The sequence below is a fragment of the Ceratotherium simum genome, chromosome X (assembly GCF_057802395.1).
Source record: "Ceratotherium simum simum isolate JZ-2026a chromosome X, ASM5780239v1, whole genome shotgun sequence".
Taxonomy (NCBI): Eukaryota; Metazoa; Chordata; class Mammalia; order Perissodactyla; family Rhinocerotidae; genus Ceratotherium; species Ceratotherium simum.
Window position 1 is genome coordinate 5215980 of NC_141940.1, and position 21701 is coordinate 5237680.

Below are 21701 nucleotides of genomic sequence, written 5' to 3' on the forward strand. Positions count from 1 at the left end.
TGCTACTTGCCATCTTGCAGGAAAGATAGACAAGGAGCAAAGAATTCCAAGAGGGGTACATGTTTCAAAGGCTATGAGAGTCTACTGCAGCTCCACAAGAGGGCGGAGAGCGCTATGCTGGAGACTGTGTGGTTAGAACAAGGCAGGGGGTGCCATTTGATCCTGGTGTCCTACCTCCCCACTCAGGGCTTTCTCTACCTCTCTTCACTGCCCTCGCCTTATTCCACCCACCCCCAGCTTCTGCCTATTGGATTGTCGTTCACTGTCATTCATCCAATGAGCTTGGCCAATAACAAGGTCCTGCACTGGCTTCCTCTTGCCAAACCAGGTGACAAAACTGAGGCCCTTGGCAAGGTGGAGAGAAGGCCAGACCATGGGCAACCAGGACAGCTTATCAACCTTCCTTGGCATCCCATCCTCACCGGCAGTGCCAGGCTCAGCCCTGGGGCTCCTGACACCTGGGAGTGGGACAAGGTTAGAGGGGCCTGAAGCGGGGCCTGTCGGGCTGGGGCTGGAGAGAGACTGACCTGCCTTGGCAGGGGGTGCTGTGGGCGTGGCTATGTTTAGGATGTAGAGGGACCCAACCAACTCTGGGCCTCTCCTGTGTGCAATAAACCTGTGTTTTAAAGGTAAGGAAGCTGAGGCTTAAAATGGGTGGACTATGACTTGTTGTCTGAGGTTATCTTGACGACTGCCCTGTGTGGGATGTCCAGTTGGCAGTCCCACTTGACAACGGAAAACCCGGAGGCACAGAATGGAAGTGACCTGCCTGAAGCCACCTGGACCCCAGCCGCATTGCTGTGCCTCTCGGCCCCTCACTGAGGTGTCTGTTCCTGGGCCTTTCTGAAGAGGGTGGGGGGCCTTGGCTCACGCCTGCTGAGCCATGTTCCCTGGAATTTCACAGAAGACTCAAACTCTATGACCGCCACTCACACTAAAGCCCTGGTTCCCTTTGCTGCCGCATGGATTCCATTCTCCCAGCAGCTCGCCCTGCTGTCCACTGTCCACACGGAGCAGGAAGCCCTGCCCCAGCCGTATGACTAGACCCATCAGCCTTCCTCCATCCTCAGAGTGGGGCTAGCAGGCAGTCCCTAGAGCCCTGGCACTCAGGCCTCCCTTCGCTGTGATAAACCCGATGGTTTCAGGCCAGGAGGCCAGCCCCCCCAGGAACTGAAAGCCCATTGTCATTACCCAGAAAATCTCAGCAGCTCTGTCATGAGTTGTGCAGCCCATTCCAGGACTAAATTTGGCAGGGCAGGAATCTGTGGAATTCTATATCAGATTCTACCTTTTTATTTTGGGGTCAAGGAAAGAAGGGGCAGAAGCCATGAAACTGTATCCTCAGCCCCAACTCTGGTGCTGAGGGGAGAAGGAGGGCTGGTGAGCCAGTGCTGGGAGCCTAAGGGAGTGACAGCCTTCTCTCGCACCCTCACCATCTCCTTTGTCACCATGGCCAACAGGGCCACTCAGTGGTTTCTTGCTCAGCCAAACCCCTCTGGGTCCCTGGAGCCCTGTGCTGGGGGCTTCTCTGGGGGCTCCAGCTGCCTGTCCCTAGTGGGGCCCAGGGCCCCTTCCCAGGCCAGCCTCTTCCTGCCCTCGTGCCTTCATCCTCACGCTTGTCCTGAGGGACTCGCATTCTCCAAGGCCCATCCTCTGCCCCGTGGCTCCCGCTCCCCGTTGCCCTCCATGGACAGCCAGGCCGACAGCTCAGCGGTGGGCAGGAGAGGCCTGGACTGTAGGCTGTGTCTCCATGGTGCATTCCCGCCTTGTTGGGGACACGAGCTTAGCCATCGCTGTGCTGTGGCGGGGCAGGATTCTGCCACTGCAGCTGCATCAAAAGACCCATGCGCACCTTTGCCAGGCCTGCACCTGCCTGTGGGCCAGCGACCAGTGTGGCCTGCTCTTCTTTGCAGAGAGGCCCAGTACCAGGGGAGGCTGGGAAAGCCACCAGCCTGCAAATAGCAGTGCCCTCCCACCTGTGGGGAGCAGCCCACTCTACAAGGGCTGTGGGGGACAGACGTTCATGTAGGAGGCAGAGGGGACACGGAACTGAGGCCCTGTCTGCATCCCTCTGATGGAAGGAGGTAGGGAGGGAGAAAAGAAGAGAGGAAGGAAGGAAGGAAGGAAGGAGGGAGGGTGGGCACCCGTGGCTTCCCTGGGCACCCATTGGAAAAGCCCTGTCAGCCAGCTCGGGGCCAGGGCGGCTGCTTCTGAGACATGTCCTGTGCTCTTGGGGACTGTGTGCTTGGCTGATGCTACCTTCGGCAGGTGACCAGCTTCACCCAGACCAGGCCAACAGAGTCCGGAGGAGAAAATCTCCCAGCAGCCCAGCATTAGACCAATTACTCCTGGTGATTTTGGATGGGGCTGTCAGGTCCTCCAGAGCCCACAGGTGCCTGGAGAGGCCCTGCCGAGAGCCCTGGCCGAGGACACAGGGACCCAGGGCCGGCCCTTACTTGCATGTGACCTTGCCACAGCTCTGCCCCCGTGTGCCTGGTCTCTCCACCTGTCAGCAGCTTGGGCTGGGGGCCTGGCTGACCTGAAGGGCCCTTGCCTGTCCCTCCCACAGGCTCCCAGCGACTGACCAGCTCAGGGCTCGAGGTGCATCAGGGCCCCTGGGCCACCCTGGGTCTGCTCTGGCTGCCTGCTTCACAGAGACGGGAGGCCACGCCCGCCTTGGGCCCCTCTCTCCCCACCTCTCTGGTCCCATCACAGCTCCAGGGACAGGGTGCTCCTTCCAGTCTGCAGAGCTACCCTCCCCATTGTGAACAGTGCTGGTCCTGGAGGGTCCTCCCAGGGCAACCAGAGTTCTGATGGGGATGATTGTCTGCAGCCACAGATGTGAATGGAGCAGCTGAGACAAAGCTGGTAGGGCTCTCTCAGGCTTGTGCTGAAGTCACCTGGGTCATCACCCCCTGGAATCTGCACAACAGCCCTGGGAGGCAGTTTCTTGCTGTCTCCACTGTAGAGATAGGAAACAGTGACACAGGGCCACACGGTGCCCAGCAGGAGCCCCAGGAGCCAGAATTCCAACTCAGGCTTGAATGACCCCAGAGCCTTAAATTGCTGCCTCCTGGCTGTACTCCAAGACCCTTGGGAGCTGAGACCCCATCTGAACCCGCGCCCTACCCAGTGCCCAGCACTGTGCCAGGCACAAAGAAGACAGCCAGTTGGCACTTCTTGATGGATCATCTGCTAGAGAGCCACCCAGCCAGCTAGATGGGGAGCAGTACCCTGTCCGGGCCTGTCCTGACCCACGGGACCTACGATGACGGGGGCCTGTTTCTGCATAGGGGCTGTCCCTTGCCATCCCAGCACACAACCCCAAGCCTGTTGCCCCAGGCAGCAGGGGGCTGGTTTGAGGAGCACTTCTTATCCTCTGTTGTCGCAGGGCGAGGAAAGCTGGCTCTGTGGCCTCCAGCTCTGCGAGTGAAGGAAGAAGCCAAGTGGGTTCCCAGCACCAGCCCAAGTGCATATTAGCTCCCGAGAGCTGCGCTCCCCCACCCCCCTGTAAAGGAACCCAGAACCCACTGAAGTGCTTGTAAGGCCTGGGCACTACCAACTAAATTGTGGCGGGAGGGGCGGGGCGGGGCAAGTGAGGGTGGGGTGGGGAGCGATGCCTTTAAAGTCTTCCAAGGAATTACACTTCTTGAAATAAGCATAAGTTACAATCAATTTCCAGATAATACATGCCTTGAAAGACAGATCGGTGGCTTGCATGTTCTTTGTACCCAAACTTTAATTAAACCCTTTAAAACGAAAACCTTCCCGGCATTATTCTGCTAATTGACCGGACCTGGTGAAAGAAGGCTGAGACTGCAGTGACGGCGTGTTAATAACATTTATTCCTACAGTCTCGCCCTGCTCCCTATTATGTATTCAAGAGTTGTATGGGCTCCCAGCCGGTCATCACAAAGCAAAAAGTAATAAAATCTCCAAAGACTCCTTCCCCCATCCACCACCCCCGCCCTGCCATTTCTGGTCAGGCTCTGTCTCAGCTGGGCTCCCTGTGCCATGAGTTCAGGTGGGACCATTTGAGGTTCTTCCCGTGTCCAGCAGTGGGGGTTTGGAAATCCCTGTGTTTGCTGAAATTGGCAGTTTGAAGGCTCACTAAGTTCACAGGGAATGAAGCAGGTGATGGGGAGGGATGTGACTGCCCAGCACAGGCACTATGGTACGCAGCCCGTTCTTGATGATTCCATTCAGAGACCTCAGGAGTTGTGGCCAGCACAGCTCCTTAGCCTCACCTCCTTGGTGGGCTGCAGTGCCTGGAGCTGTCATGGCACTTCCAGAACCTCAGATCTGACTGCCCTGTCCCTTTGCTGCCCACGAATCTGGCAGAAAAGGATGTGCCTGGATCCTCGGCTCCCTGGTAGCATGACAGGGCTTGTGGCATGGCCTTTCTTATGATACACAGGGTGTGGGTTAACCCTGAATTTGGGGCCCAGCTCTGTCACTGCCCTGCTGAGAGACTCTGGTCAGGTGCTGTCCCTCTGGGCCTTGGTGTCCCCATTAGTCCAGGGAGGGGCAGTGGTCTTTGGGTCTGTGATCACTCCAATGCTTGATGAGCTGCAGGCCTCCTGGCCACGGTGGGGAGGGCTTCTGCTTGGGAGGACATGGAAGATGCCCACCCTCAACCCCAGCATGGATTGCCTCCGTGCTCTGCGTTACCAGTGGGGAGGGCTGGCTTTGATGGAGATAGAAACCACAGCACAGTGTTTCCTGACTAGCCCTGCCTCTTGGTCTCATCAGGGGTTCATAACCAGTGAGAGGGCCTGGCCGGAGAACTGTGTCCCCCTCGGCATGGCCCCTGGGTCTTCATGGGACAATAGTAGACACTCTCTCTGTCACTCAACAAATGGGTGCTGGGCACGATAAAGTGAGCCAGCGCCAGGCCCTGCCTTGGTAGCTGTGGAGACAGAAATATCTAAAGTACCACTTGGCAAGTGCTATAAGAGCGATGCATGCAAAACACTGTGGGAACTCAGGCAAGGGAGTGACTAAGCTTTCTGTGGTGCAAGCTGCCAGACAAGCAAGGCTTCCTGGGGAGGGGGCACGGAACTGGGATTTAAGGGAATAATAGGGATATATCAGGAAGAGAAGCAGAGAGAACGATGAGCACGCAGACTGAAAGGGCGTGGAAGCCCCCAGTAGGCTCTGGGTTGCCTTTGGCCTTATCCGTGTTTACCATCCCTACACCCACACAAGAGGGGTGACAGTAGGGTTGTGATTGGGACTGGACAAGTGCAGAGCAGCAAATGCCTGTCTGAAGAAGGCAGGAGGCAATCTCACGCAGGAAATGCAGAGGGGGCAGCAGTGTCAACTGTCTGGTGCACACACGTGTGCACATGTGAGCACACATGCAGACACAGACATGGGCACTCATGCAGATGCGTGCACATGCACACACAGGCACTGTTATGGACTGCTTGTTTGCGTCCCCCCAAATTCATATGTTGAAGCCCTAACCCCCGATATGACGGAATTAGGAGATGCGGCCTTTGGGAGATGATTAGGTTCAGATGAGGTCATAAGGGTAGAGCCTCCATGATGGGCTCAGTGCCCTTATAAGAAGAGACCAGAGTACTCTGTCTCCACCATGTAAGGACACAGTGAGGAGGTGTCTGACTATAAGCCAAGAAGAGAGATGAGGACCCTGTCTCATCAAGAGATGATGAGGAACCAAATCTGTGGGCACTTTGATCTTAGACTCTCCAGCCTCCAGAATTGTGAGAATAAATGTCTGTTGTCTAAGCCCCTCAGTCTACGGAATTTTGTTATAGCAGCCTGAGCTAAGTAACACAGGCACACATGCAGACACACACACACACACACGTATGCACACATGCATGCACATGACCACATGCATACATGTGGGCACACACATACATGCACATAATCTACAGATGGGCATACACACATGTGCACATGCACACCCAGGGGAACATTCACTCGTCCACCCACAGACCTGTGCTCACATCCAGAAGCATGCTCAAGGGCACGCCCACACACAAATGCACGTGCCCACAGATGCGTGCATGCAGCATACGCACATTGACCCCCTTTGCACAGTACCCCAGACCTCTCTGCTCTTGAGCATACAGTCAAAAGGCTCCACTCTGTGAACGGAAGCCAATTCTGGAACAGACCCTCAGTGTCCCATTCATTCCATAGGCTGAGACACTGAGTGGCCCTTTCAGAAAGGCATGGAAAATCATGTCCCAGGACTCCTAGATGGGACAGTCGTTCCCAACGGGGATGGATCAAAATCCATTCTTTCATCTCTGCTTGCACTTCCCTATCCCCGCGGCCACCTGCCCTGGAGTGCTGTGCTGGGAAAGGGGCACATGGTGGGGGCAGAGGAAGCGGTGCCTGCAATTCTGGGGCGAGCGGAGGAAAGTAGCCTTGAGTCTAGCCTGTGGGAGATGCATCTGGCCTCTGTGTGTATGCATGTGTTCGTGTGTGTGTGAGTATATATAAGTGTGTATGTGTGTGAGTGTGTGTGTGCATGTGCATGCATCTGCATGTGTGTTTGTGAACTGCAAGTGGCAGCCCTAGCTTGGCCCCCTTGGAAATGTCAAGCCACTGACACTTGCCACCTGGGTCCACACTAATGTGGGAATGATGGGATGCGTGTGAGCAGCCCAGGGGGAGGAATGAAGATGTTCTGGGACCTCTGAGCCCATTAGAGGGGCTGGGGGCAGGGGGTCGCAGCCAGCAGGAAAGGGAGTGGCTGTGCTCCTCCTCCCCTGTTACCCTTTCTTCCAGGAATGGATGCTTGGGGGTGCTGGGAGGTGGAGAGGGCTCCCTGAGAGGCTGCCCTGAGCCCCCTTTCCCTAGGGGCAGGGCCTTCTCAAGGGCAGTGAACTCAAGAAACTGTGAGGCAGCCACTGCTATGACTGAGCAGCCTCTGTCTGCCCCATCTGATTTCTTGAAACCAAAGGGGTCTTGAACACCTGTGCTCTGAGGCCCTGGCAGACTGGACACCAAGCCTTGGAGAGGGACAGGGCCTTTGCCAAAGGTCACCCAACTGGGTCAACGGCGGATGGCAGTAGAGCCTGAGGCTCCTGATTTCCAGTAGCTCACTCTTTCTGTTGGAAGAGACCATTGGCCCTGATTTATGGGCCGAAGAGATCTGATTCATTAGCAGGCGCAAGCAACTCCCAGTTAGCCTGCTGGCATGGTAGCTGGCATGGCAAAGTGAATGTCTTCACTGGGCCTGGCAAGACCTCTTTGAATAACACTAGAAGGTGTTAACATCGATCCAGGAGGCCTCACTTCCAAGCTGCTTGGATTAATGCTGATGATTGTCCAGCCTGTGACAAGGGCAGTGGCTGGGAGGCAGCCCGGCTCACATGGCTGACCATGTCATCCTCACCTTTGTGTGATACCCCCATAGGGAAAACAGCCAGGGCAGAGGAGAGACATGTAGGCTTCTATCTCACCAGACTCGTGTCTGGGGGGGAGCAGGCCAGGGAGTGAGGTGAGGGACAGTCCCTCCCACATCTGTGTCCTGCCCTTTCCTCTTGCTGCCAGGACCCTCCTTTTGGGCAATGCCAAAGACAGACTTACAGCATCATTTGGGACAGTAACACAAGAAGATAGGAGTGGTCCCTTTATCTGGGCTCTGGCTTATTTGGAACCCCTCAGGCTCTCCTGCAGATTCTAACTACAGGAGAACTCTGGCATTGTGGAAAGTAGTTCTGTGCCCCCAACTCCGTGCCTCTCCTCCAGGGTCCTAGCTCCATCCTCGGGAGACCCTTAGCAGCCCCAGACCAGCAGACCCCGAAAGGTGAGAGCAGGGTAGGGAGGTTCTACTCATAGGGAGAACTCACGGTCTAGTGGAGAAGAGGCAGGGGAGCTGAGGACCCCTCACCAGGGTCACATGTCCCCAAGAATCATGAGTTAGGGCCTCAAGGCTTTCAATCATCACCCAAAACTGCATGAGGCAGATCTTGTTATCCCATTTCACAAATGATGAAAGTTAGACTGACACCAATTAAACAGCTCGCCCACTGTTGCAAGTTGGAAAGGAGCTGACAGAGATGGGAAGCCACGGGGAGTGTACCAAGAGCAGTGCTAAGCCACTGTACTGGACAGGTCATGAGTCTCCGGGGCTCCCATTGTCTCTGAACACATGTTGGGATTTCTATTGACTTGCACTCTCATTTGGGAGCCACTGTGTCTTTATTTCTGATTGATTGTCAATATATTTTATCTATTCTGAAGTAGTTAATGGTCTGTAAACACATTCTTAAATGCACCTGGGAGTTATTTAGTTAGTGCAATCTTTTTTATTATTCTAATACAGTGGTTCTCAAAGTATGATTGGAAAACTAGCAGTATTACTATCACCTAGACATTCCCAGACATACAAATTCTTGGGTCTCACCCCCTTCCACCTGCTGACCCATTGAAGCAGAGATTCTGGGTGTAGGGCCTAGCCAGGACTGGCTGCGTAATTTGTGGGGCTCAGTGCGCAATGAAAATGCTGGGTCCATTCTTCAAAAATTCTTAAGAATTTCAGGACTGTTATAGCAGAGCATTAAACCAAGAATGGGGTCCTTCTGAACATGGGGCCCTGTGCCACTGTACAGGTGGCGTGCTCGTGAAGCTGGCCTTCAGCCCATCAGCGCTGTGTTTTCCCAAGTCATTCTGATGCCCACTCATGTGTGAGAACTGCTTCTCTAACACTTTTTCATTTTAAAAGTAATACCTGTTAGTCAAAGAAAATTCAGGAAATACAGAAAGATGCAAAGAAGAAAAGTAAAAAGAAAGAACCACAAATGATCTCACTACCCAGAGACAATCAATCTGTTGTTAACCTTTCACCATATTTCTTTCCTGTCTTTTTTCTAAGCAGAGATTTTGGATTTTTATATACACATATGATCCCACTGAATGTTCAAGGGCATACCCGTTGCTCTTCTTTAATATGCTATCATAAGCATTTTCCCTTTAATCATGTCTTTGTTGCAAAGATCATTTATAATGGCTACATACCTGTGTCAGCCATCTTTTGTCCTCATCCTCTCCTCCTACCTTTTTGCTCTATTGCTGTGGCATGCTGTTCACCTCAGCTGCACCAGGCATCCCGTACTTTCTGCCCCAGTGCTATTTTACCATAGCAGTCTGCTCAACCGTTCTTGACACATGTGCAAATCTGGAAACGTGAGAGTCAACACTCACGCGGGCAGCCTTTGATGAACAGATAAATCTTCTCTTCCATGTCTTGGGCAGACAATATGAAACATACTATTGGGTCTTCAGAGTGTCCCCAGTGGATCTGAGCCCCAATTGCCCACAGCAGTGACCGACTCAATAACATACCTTGTTGCATTCTTTCCAGTCTCTCCCTCCTATTTCCTGGGACCACTTCCCAGGAAAAAGAAACTTGTGCCAGACTCTCCTTTTGGAGGGAATGCAAGCTAATACGCTTCCCATCAAGTGGATGGACCAATATTGTCTTAACCACTCTCACTATGGACACTTAGTTCTTGGTTTTTCTCAATTTTATACCAAGGGGGATCTCTCTGGGTGTGGAACTTCTCTGTATACAGGTGAATTTCCCAGGACAGAATCCCAGAGATAGAATTCATGGGTCCAAATGTTGAGCATTTTTTAGGCTCTCAATCCTGCACTGTCTAAAGGAGAACAAGCCAGCTTCTGACTGGTCAGGCCAGCTGCACCTGGTCGATGGAAAGCCTCTTGGCCAAACTCTCGTGGCCTGAAGGTATAGGAAGCATGGCCTGGACACAGTTCTCAGACCATCCACCAAGCATTAAGCGTCAGGGCCAAATCAGAGTCAGGGCATGGGAACACGGGTGTATTAGTTTGCTCAGGCTGCCATAAGAAAGTACCACAAACTGAGTGGCTTAAACAACAGAATTGTGTTGTCTCTCAGTTCTGGAGGCTGAAAGTCTGAGATCAAAGTGTTGGCAGGGTTGGTTCATTCTGAGGGCTGTGAGGGAGAATCTGTTCCAGGCCTATCTACTAGGTTCTCATGGTTTGCCAGCAATCTTTGGTGTCCCTTGGCTTGTAGCAGCATCACCCCATCTCTGCCTTCATCTTTTTTTTTTTTTTTTTTTTTTTAAAGATTTTATTTATTCATTTTTTTCCCCCCAAAGCCCCGGTAGATAGTTGTATGTCATAGGTTCACATCCTTCTAGTTGCTGTACGTGGGACTCGGTCTCGCGTTGGACGGAGAAGTGGTGCCTCGGGGCGCGCCCGGGATCCGAACCCGGGCCGCCAGCATCAGAGCGCGCGCACTTAACCGCTAAGCCACGGAGCCGGCCCTCTGCCTTCATCTTCACATGGTGTTCTCTCTGTGCATGTGTTTGTGTCCAAATTTTCCATTTTTTAAGGACATCAGTCATATTAGATAAGGGTCCACCCTACTCAAGGATGACCTCATCTTAACTAATTACATCTGTATCACCCTTCTTTCTAAATAAGGTCACATTCCAAGGTACTCGGACTTAGGTTAGGACTTCAACATGCATATTTCTTTTTTTGGCCAAGGAAGATTGTCCCTGAGCTAACATCTGTGCCCATCTTCCTCTATTTTGTATGTGGGTGCCGCCACAGCACAGCTTGATGAGCGGTGAGTAGTTCTGCGCTCGGAATCTGAACCTGTGAACCCTGAGGCACTGAAGCGGAGTGCGTAAACTTAACCACTATGCCACCAGGCCAGCCCACAATATGTGTATTTTGGGGGGATAAAATTCAATCCCTAACAATGGGGTCAGAGCCCACACAGGAGGTCCTACCTCGGGCTCTGTGCCTCCATGGAATCGATGGGAACCAGAAAAGGGCCCTCCTTCAAACCACAGCCCCAGAAGCACTTGGGAAGTTATAGGTAGAAAGAGCCATGGTTCCCCTCTGGAAGTGGATGGGGAGTGGAGTTTGTCCAAACCACAACGCCTTAAGCCAGGGTCCTCAGGCCACTAAGCCAGCACAGGTCTCCTCCAATACATGACTCCCCAGAAAGACCATAAAAACCACAGATTAGAGCCCATCCAGCTCAACCCTCACATTTTTCAGAGAGGAAGCTGAGGCCAACAGAGAGCAAAGGGCTTGACCAAGATCACAGGACAAAGAAATGGCAGTCAGGCCTGGCCCAGTTACTCTGGACTCCCATGCCCGCCCCATGGCTAACTGTCTCCGTCCTTTTCCTCTTTAGCAGAGACTCTCAGAGCCATGAGGTCCAACAGAGGCCCAGACAGGAGAAGGACTCACTCAAGGCCACCCAGCAAGTTAGTGATGGGGCCAGGACTAGAACCGAGGTCTTTTGACTCCTAGCTCAATGCTCTTTCTGGCACCCCTGCAGGTGGTGTCCACCCCTGTTTCCCACGTCACATTCCTCAGACACCTTGTTAATAGAGGTGTCACACTAAAATGTCCTAGCTCACATATGTTCGAGAAATGCTATGTTCTTCAAAGTTCAGCTGCAGGACTTCTCAGGGCCTTTTCTGTGCTATGCGCATTGGGATTCTCCACCAAGGGGGTGGAATATGCAGGGTTTTCCAACTGCTTAGGCCTCAGAACTCCTTTATCTGTGAACCCCTGTTGACTTTTCTCTAGATCCTCGGGATGGGCCTCTGAAGGTCATGGGAGCCTCGAGGTCTTTCTGCAGGGCAGCAAGCAGAACAGAGTGGGCCTCGGGATGATCCTGCTAAAGCGACGTGTAGGATGAACTGGAGGGGGTGGGGGAGAGGTCTTCAGGGCTGCCTTCTGTGGACTCAAGAACTGGAACCATCTCTGGCCTCCATAACAATTACTCAAACCTCATCTTGACAGCGCCCCTTAATAAACCTCTAATTTATTCTGTGCTGAGGTTTCATAGACATATTTACCTGTCTACAGAAACATCTAGTCTTCTTTTCTGTTCTCACCATACCATACGGCCTACTCCTCATGCCAATTTCCATCCTCATGATGGAGCTCAGTGTTTTCAGAGAGAGCCTGAGACATTCCACCAGCAAAGGAAGGGGATCTAGATTGGAGCTGGCAGTGCCCTGTCCTGTGGGAGGGCTATAGTGGCCTCCATGTTAGCTCCTGGGGGAGAAGCCGGGTCCTGCCTTGCCTCCACACCTGCTGCCTGTTGCACAGGGCCAGGCTTGGCTTGAGCAGTGGGATGGCTGATCTTTGGTGCTGGATCCTTTGCAAAGAGGGGCTGATGGTCGGGAAAGGGAGAAGGCCTCTCTAGTAATTCATGAAAGGGCTTCACCATGAGGTCCAACTTCAAGGATTTCAGTGTAAACAAGGCAAGTGCATGGAGATGAAATGTCCCTTCTGACATAACATGTTTCCCAAGCTGAGGGAGAGTGTGTTTGGCAAAGGACTTTTGCTGGATCCCGAACTTGGCAAACCCAGATGGATGTGGGTAATGACCCCCATGCCAAGGCAGAAAAATACAAGGTAGAAATCCCAATGAGGGGCTGACCTTAGCGTGCAAGAAAGCTCATGTTTCAGCTCCAGGTTTAAGTAGATTGAACTAAGCATTATGAAGCCTTCCAATTTGGAGCCAACAGACGCACGCGGATTGGGGTCCACAGGCCCAATGTGTCTCATTGTTATTCCACAGGAGCCTGTGAGGTAGCTGTTTCCTCCCTTTCACAGATAGCAGATGGAGGCATGAAAGGTGAAGGATTTTGTCCAAAGCGACACAACTAATTCATGTTAGAGCTGCACCAGAGCTAAGTATTACATACTTAGAAACCTTGCTTGTCAGAAGGAAGAGGACGCTCTGATTTGGCACCCTTGCCTGGCAGGAGAGAGGGAAGGAGCCAGCAGGGGCTGAGGGCACCTCTCAACAGCCAGGGCTCTGCTCCTCACTCAGTGCCCAAGGAGAAGGCTGGAAGCCAAGCAGGCAGGAAGCCCTTGTTATCAACGTTCAAGTCGCCTGTCATCGAGGGAAGTGTGTTTTCTGCCCTCGCTTCAGGGGAATTTAGGAGCCATGAAGCAAGCTGGTTAGTGCAGGGACTTCCTGCTCTCTGCTGGATCAGAGCTGGTGTATTTCTGATTCAAGGGTTGAGGAGAGGATGGGCAAGTCTATCTGACCTCCCAGTGCATGATAAAATGTATGTTCTGAATTTGGCAGAATATCCTATTTTATTCATGAAGCACCAACCCAAAATAGAGTGAGAGCTCTTACGTGTAGATGTCCTGGGAAGCTTAGAAAGTAAGAAACAAAAATACCACAGCCACAACATTTGCTATCTCAACTTCAGGCGGGAGAGTTATGTAATTGTCACTTAGTCACACTATGAAGTATACAAATTGCCAGGCTGATAACGGGGTGGAGGAGGGTGGGGGAAGATTTGCTGGGGTGAGAGCCCCACCTCCCAGCTCCTCAGGAATTGGGTGCCTGGCAGCAGCTGCACCCACTCCAGGGCTGAGGAGGGGGAAGTTGGGAGACAAGTGGAGCCAGCTCCCCATTCCATCCAACCGCCAACGTCCCTGACAATGGCTGGAAACAGGAAGCCCTACCTAGATCCCCAAAATGACCACTTCAGTCATAAGTTTGGAAAGATTAATGACCAGGGAAGCTGGTTTTCCTGAAGCCCAGTGCAGGAGCCAGCTTCAGGGCTGCCCTGGAAGGGGGCTGGGCTTCAGGCTTGGGAAGCCCCCAAGGCTCCCGATGATTGTTTAGGAGAAAATCCTTGAAAGGCCCTTGTTGCCCTGGAGGCTGGAGGGAGGCTGGGGCCAGGACTGCCCCCACTGAGGGGCCTTGCCCAATGTCACCACCGTTGACACGTCAACCTGGCTTCTGGGCCAGAATCCTGCTTACAGTAAAGGATTAGTCAGGCGTGACAATACTTGAAACCTCAGCGCCTGAAGAAAAATGGCATTAATCATGCTGTACGGCCCTGAACCTGATTTAGTTGTTGATCTAAAAATTAAGAGAGAGAGAGAGAGAGGGAGAGAAAGAGAGCTATTCTACTGAGAAAATACAAAATTTGGGGCAGGGAGCGAGGATAAAAACTCCCCAGAGCATTTCTGACTACTAAGAGTATATTGGTGAAGCCAGCTCTGACAACACAGAGGGCAGTCCAGTGCCCAGGAGAGGACACTATACTGGCATTAGCAGACTGGATACCAGTCCCTGCAGGCTAGTCACTAACTCTCTCTGAGCCTCAGTGACCTGAACTCTAAAATGGGGGCAATAAGCATTCTCACCCCATAGAACTGTTGTAAGGGTCAGATTAGCTAATGGTGGTAAAAATGCTTTGAAAAGCATTGTGGGTGGAGAGGAGAGTGCTGCATCGAACAATGGGAGAAACGCAGGGATCCCCAGATGCACTCTTTCTGCCTGCCCCTCATATCTTACCCTTCCTTTGCCTAGTGAAGTCTTCTCTTTCAGACCTCAGCCTAGAAGTCGAGTCCTCGGGGGAACCTTCTCTGACCCCTAGACTGGGCTGGGCCCCTGTTTGGCTCCCTGCACTTCTCCTGCAGAGCACCTGCTTCCATTGTGTGATAGTGCACTGTTTCCTTCCCTAGACTTTTAACCATATGGACAGGGGCTCTTCCTTCTGTACTGTTGAATGCCCAGTATCGAGTCCGAGGTTTGGCCCAGAATTGGTGCTCAGTGAATGCTGAATAAATGAATGAATGAAATGAATGAATGAAAGGCTCTGCTCTTCTCAGCGAGTCTCAACTTCCCTGAGTTGCACTCTCTTTGTCTGCTAAGTGAGAATGATGACGTTGATATCAGTGGCTCTAGTAGTAATAATGGCAGCTCATTTGGAGCCTTTTGTGTGGATGATCTTATGTTGCCCTTGCAACAATCCTACTATTATCCCCAATTTACAAATTGGGAAACTGATGCTTAGCAAAGTCAGGTGAATCTGGTTTAGGTCGCATAGCCTGTAAGGAGTAGATCTAGTAACTGAGCTTAGCTTGATCTTACACTAGAAGCCACGGCCACTCTCTACCATCGCATTGCCCATTGTGGCACAATAATGTGCTCAGAACACTTTCTAGAGTCCTATAGAAGGTGGTAGAGGAAATCATAGGGTAGGGTGGAGGTGATGGTGGAAGAGGTGGTGATGGTGGTGGTAGTGTTGGTGGAGGTGGAGCAGGGAGAGATGATAGATATGGTGATGGTGGAGGTAAAGGTAGAGGGGCTGGAGGTGGTGGTGGTGGACATGATGGTGGTGGTGGAGGTAGATATGGTGGAAGTAGAGGTGGTGATGTAAGTGGAAGTGGGGATGGAAGTGATGGAGGTGATAGAAGTGATAGTGATGGTGGAAGTAGAGGTGGTGATGGAAGTAGAAGTTTGGGTGGAAGTGGAGGAGGTAGAGGAGGTAGACATGGTCATGGTGGAGGTGGAAGTAGAGATGGAGATGGAAGTGGAGGTAGTGGAGTTGGTGGTGATGGTAAAGGAGGCTCTTGCTCAGTCTCTCTCTGTGGCCTCAGAGACCCTGGTGAGGGGGCTGAGGTTACTCCAGGGAGAAGGCAGGAGGAAGGGGAAGGTTAGTGGAAGGAAAGGAGAGCAGGAGGGAGAGTTAATTTTGACTCACACTGCGTATATCTTGGGTAGGATAGGGGTGGCATTTGGCACTGATGATCGCCCAGGCTGGGGAACATGTGCCCACCTGAGGCTTCAGGCTTCACCATGGTTCTCATCTGTCACTGGCCTGTTTCTCCTGAAAGTCCATCCTGGACAGACAGACCAAGCTGGGGCAGTGGAGGGCTACAGCCCAGCCCCTCCCTGAGACCAGCTAAGGGGATTGTCACCACAGAAATTCTCATGCTGTGCTAGCCATGGTCCTTCAAGAAGCAGAGGACAAGATGGGGTTATTAAGCAAGGATTTTATTATAAGAAACACCTGTGAGAGAAAATGGGGCGGGAACCAGAGAAGTCCGAAGAGCTGTCAGACTACGGTGCAAGTCTGACCCTGAGTGAAGGAGAGAGTGAAGGAGGGTTGTGTGGAAACGTCTAGACTGCCATGCAGCCTAAGGAAGGCTTGGCAAGGCCATCAGGGAGTCCTCGAGCAAGAGTCAACCACCAGAGGAGGCCCGTGTCTCCTAGGAACAGGTCTAACTTAGCATCCCTGCCAGTTCAGTCTTTGGCTGGGAACAGCCCACAGCCTCAGCGCAAACACAGTGAAGGATTTTAGAGGGCAAAGCCGAGGCCCCAGGTCAAGGACGCCCTTGCAGTTGGGGGCCTGCAAGGTGCATTCTCACGGCTGCCACACACTCCCTTGTTGCTCACTTTTCTCCCCCAGCTTTCAGGTGGCTCTGAGCTAGCAAACCCTCAATGTGACAGTTCACCTTCTGAGCTGGTGGAGAATGTCAGCTCCTAACCTGGTCTCTGGCCCACTATTCACAAAGTGGAGGCAGTGCTTGCTTCCTTGCAAAGCCAGCTCAGGTGAGTGACGTGTTTGGAGTTTGCTTGCCTCTTCAGTGCATAATGGAGCAGCCTTTTGCAGGGCCCCAAGTAGCCCAGCTGCACAGAAACCTCACTTTTTAATGTGCTGTTAGGGATCCTCTTACAAAACAAACCTCTAGCAAAGAGACTTCTCACTTACTTACAAGGGCAAGGACAGACCATCACCATCACTTTGATTTCAGTCCCAACTCTTTCTACCTCCTTGCTGGCCTGATAGGCGCCTCCAGTGCTTTTTCTCTTATCTGACTCCTTTCCACATCTTTAGACTCACTCTGGTACCTGCCTCTTCTGGACCATGTCCAGAGCACTGAGAGAGAGAGGATGAGAGAGACAGACAGACAGACACAGAGAGAGAGAGAGAGAGAGACAGAGAGGGAGAGACAGAGACAGAGAGAGACAGACAGAGAGACAGAAAGAAAGACGGAGAGAGACAGAGAGACACATACACACACACACAGATTGAGCGACAGCGACAGTATTGGAGATAGAGAGCTTTTAAGAGCAACAGCGTGCCTGTGTGAGAGGTGAGTCTTATGTGAACTAGTAGGATCGTGTCTCAGTGTGAAAAAGAATGTGGTGTCAGAGGGTGGTGGGGGAGAGAAGAGAAAATGTGTGTTTGGTTGTGGTGGGGGAGAGCAGCTGGGGAGAACAATCCATACTCCCCCAGAGGGAAGCTACAGTCTCCAGAGAAGAGGAAGAAGGAAGAAGGAAATGCGGGAAGATCAGGGAGGGACCTAGCTCAAGGTCCACTAAGTTAGGTGAGTGTTTGTGGTTAGCAGGCATCCACCTCAAGCCTGGGCCCAAGCAGCAGGCACCTATACTTACCAGAAGCCCAGTGGTCCTAAGGCCTCAGTCTACAAACGTCATACATGCTTCGCCTTTTACTCTGGGGTCTGCCAGGTACAGAGGCCCTTTCAGAATCCTCCCAGTAATTGTAGTGACTCACCCACGTCCTTCATAAGCCCTATAGGCTGGTCATCCTGGGTGACTCCATCCTTGTTGAACATGTCTTTTACTTTCTCATCTTTGTGGTTTTCCTCACACTATTTCTCCAACTTGGAATGTCTTCCCCAGCCCTCTCCACCACATCCATCCTTCCAGGTGGCAAATCCAAATGAAACACCTCTTCCAGGAAGTCTTCCTAAACTCCCCCGAGGGTAATGAATCACTCTCCTCTCTATTCTCCAGGAGCGATTTGTTTTCATCTGATTTAACTCTTCATTGTTCTGCTGGGTGCATTCACTTTTTCTGATTATTCAAGCATACTCATGGAGACAATTCATGCAAAAACGGAAAAGCATCAACAAAAAAGCCAAAGGGGGAAACCACCCATGATTCCCTCTCCAAGAAACAACTGGTGTTTGGATTTTGCCATAGTTCTTTCCAGTTACATTTCCACAAATACTTCCCTTGCTGTATATACAAATTTGCATCCTGCTTGTTTTCATTTTCCATTTGTTTGTGTACCCTAAAGCAGAGCATTCATCATGTTATAATTTTTGCTGCAGCCATCATAATTCAGAAAACTCAAGAGGAGGAAAGTCTAATGTATTTATCCACATTTTTAAAATTTTTAAAATTTAAAAAAAAGTTGTCTTTTTTCCTTCCTAATGTCCCAAGATTCCTTCCTTTATCATTTCTTTTCTATTTAGACACCTTCCTTTAGCCATTCTTTTAAGGTAGGTCTTCTGATGACAAATTCTCTTAGCATTCACTCACAAAGATATGTATTCTGGAATTAGAAATCTGGATTGACAATTCTTGAAAAATGTTGTATCACTTCCTTCTGGCCTCCATGCTTTCCCATGAGAAATCTGCTGTCATTCAGATTGTTTTTCCTGTATAATGAAGATATTATTCTCCTTCACTACATTCAAGATTTTTCCTTTGTCTTTATTTTTTGGGACTATGATGTGTCTTGGCATATGTTTCTTTGAATTTATCTTGTTTGGGATTCACTCAGCTTCTTGAAGCTGTAGGTTTGTGTCTTTTGAGAAATTTGGAAATTTTTCCATCATTATTTCTTTGAATACTTTTTCAGATCCACACTCTTTTCTTCTCTCCTACTGGGACTTTATGACATGAGTCTTTAATGATCTTTCATTATAATGATCTTTCATTATAGTCCCACAGGTCCCTGAGGCTCTGTTCATTTTTTTCAGTCAATTTTCTCTGTTGTTCAGATTGATTAAATTCCATTGTTTTATCTTCAGGTTCACTGATAAGCCTCTGTCATCTCCAGTCTACTATTGAGTCCATCCAGAGATGTTTATTTCAATTATTTCATTTTTTCAGGTCTAAAATTTCATTTAGTTATTTTTTATATCTTCTATTTCTTTGCTAAGATTTTTATATTTTTATTTCTTTCAAGCATGTTTGTAATTGACTGTTGAAACATTTTTATGACAGCTGCTTGAAAATTCTTGTTGGATAATTCCAACATCTGACTTATCTCAGTGTTGGTGTCTGTTGATTGTCTTTTCTCATTCAAGTTGTGATTTTCCTAGTTCTTAGTATGACAAGTGGTTTGGATTATATCCTGGATATTTTAGGTGTTATGCTGTGAGGCTCTGGGTTTTATTAAAATCTTCTGTTACAGGAGGCCTTATTTGACACCACTCAGTGGGTGAAGGGGTGCTGCTTTGTTATTGCCAGGTGGGGTTGGAAGTCCAGTTTCTCCACTCAATCTCCTTTGACACCCAGTGGTGGGGGTGAGGAAGGGACACCTTGTTACTACTGGGGGGGAGTGGAAGTGCAGGTTCTCCGTTAGGCCTCCAACGACACCTCCCTGGCTGACAGGGAGAGGGATACCCCTTCTTCTCCCCATGACATGATGAGTGGAGGACTCCTTAGTACTGGGGAGTATGAAGATCCCAGCTCCCTACTTGGCTTTCTCTCATACCACCCTGAAGGGGAGGTCAGGGTGCCTTGTTATAGCCTGGTGAGGGTGGGAGGATAGGCTTTCTGCCCAGGCTTTGGTGACTGGGAGGGCACGAAGGTCACAGGTTTTCTGTGATATTTGGTGGGAGCAGAGCAGCTATTTCCTAAAGATTTTTTGTCTTGCTATGCTTTCCTTTTCTTGGTCTTTTGGCCAGAGACAGCAGGCTTTTATTGGGTTTTTTTTTTATCTGTTCCCATTGATGTTTCTGGGTTGCTGGCTTCTTCAACTCCAAGTCCGGGATCTATGAGGCAAAAAGAAAACCCAGGGACTCACCACTGCATTGTTCCCCAGGTCCCCTGGTCCCCAGTTGAGCTACCTCTTCTCTCCATCTTTCAGAGTCTACTTATATTTGTTTTATATGTAATGTTCAGGGTTTTTTGCTGTATTTAGTGAGAGGAATAGGGAGAAGTACGTCTACTCCATCTGTCCCAGCTGGAATTTATTTCTTTTAATCCTCACAACAACCTTGTGAGGCAGGTACTAACATTATGTCCATTTTACAGATGAGGCAACTGAGGCTCAAGGAGGTCACACAGATACCAAGTGCTCGAGCCAGGCTAGAACCCAGGGCTCTTAACTCCTGGTACAGAGTTTATTCTATGACACAAGGCACACATCCATATGTTCCATATGTTCTTGATAATCAACATAACTCTGGCAGGACAGAGCAAGAGGAGTTCAGCTTGTCACGGGGTAGCTGAAAGGAGAGTTAAAGAGCTAGTGGACTTGGTGTCAGAAAATGGGTCCAGAGTGTGCAGCAGGTGTGGAGTTTCAAATCAGAGATTTGTCTCAGACATGGTGGTTTCTGGTGCCATTTGGAGTAGGCAGTGGCTCTGCTTTCCCATGCCCTCCCAGGATAGGGAATGGGAAGCTCTCTCATGGTCACCTTTGTGGCCAGTGTGGCTCCTATCTGGATTTCTCAGCAGAGGGTCATGGTTCACAAGCCAGAAGGACAGGGATGGGCAGGCCATGAAACCATCTGGTTGAGAGCCAAGCCAAGGCACTACAGGAATTTCCAAGGACCAGATGTGTGGCAGCATTCCTGGGCCCTTCTCTTGCTCCTTGGGCGCTGGTGGGCAGGTGGGAAATGGGCAGGGCTCACCTATAACTCTCACTGCCTCTTTATGTTCTCAGAAGCACTTGCCCACGCCTCATCTCATTAGAAACTCAACTTCTGTTACTCTTATTAGCCTCGGTTTATGGGTGAGAACTCTGAGGCCCAGAGAGATGCAGTGACTTGCTAAAAGTTCTGCAGCTCCTAAATGCTTGTTCGTCTGGCTCCCCCATGATTGAGAAGCCCCTTGGGTGAGGGGTAGTCGACCTGATTCAGTTGAGTCCCCAGAATCTAGTTCAGAGCCCCAGCATCTAGTTCGGTGCCTGGCACACAAGTGAGGGAGAAATTATTTTCTGTCTCCCTCCTACCCTGGCTCAGTAGTGGATGGGGTCCAGGTGGGGGCTGGCACCCACCAGGCAACCCCAACTCTCACTCATGTGCAGAAAACCAGGAGTGAGTAGAAGGCAAAGATGAGGGAGTAGCCCACTATAACCAGCCCATCTGACCTTGGAACTTGCTGACTCCTGGCCTCCCATTGCAGAGGGACCATGAGATGGATGGCCCAAGGCTTGGTATTAGCCAAAAGGGACACGGTGGCATAGCAGTGGGGTCCATGGGCGATGAGGGGGCTCTTTTGCTGTCTTCTCCCTAGTGTTTAGGAAATGTTTCTTGTGGATGGGCCCTTAGCAGCCCCTTGTTCACACCCTACTCGATGTCCTTTGAGGGGGCCCAAGCTGGTGACTATGCTAATTACAAGGCTTCAATTACAGGGCCTCAGACAGCAGCTGAGCAGACATATCTCATGTTATATCTTTTTGGACCAAGCTGAGCTTATATATGGGCTGCTAAATAGAAATATTGCTATCGGACAAGATTCATAATAAACTGCTGCTTAGTCTGAGAAGGATGCTGCTCAGGAGACAGGGGGAACAGGATTCATCTGGATCCTCCACAACGAGGCTCTTGGTAGCATCTAACTACAGCATTTTATTGTGCATGGCCACACACATGTGTGCACACACATGAAGCAATTCTTTGATGTTTTTCTCTTTTGACCAGGGAGGAGGGGAGCTATTCGGCACCATTGTAGAATGACTGTGGTGATGGGGCTTATGGTGGCTTTGGTATGGTGAGTGCCACAGTGCTAAGGGAACGGGACATCTCACTGAGTGACCACTGAGGCTTGTCTTGAGTGAACCAGGCCCCAGCAGTGTTCTGCCTGTTGACCAAAGCCTGCTCACCTGGCCTGAAGCCTCAGGGACGCCAAAGCCTTGGTTCTCTCATTGTGCTCCAGTGACCAGGGCCAGGGT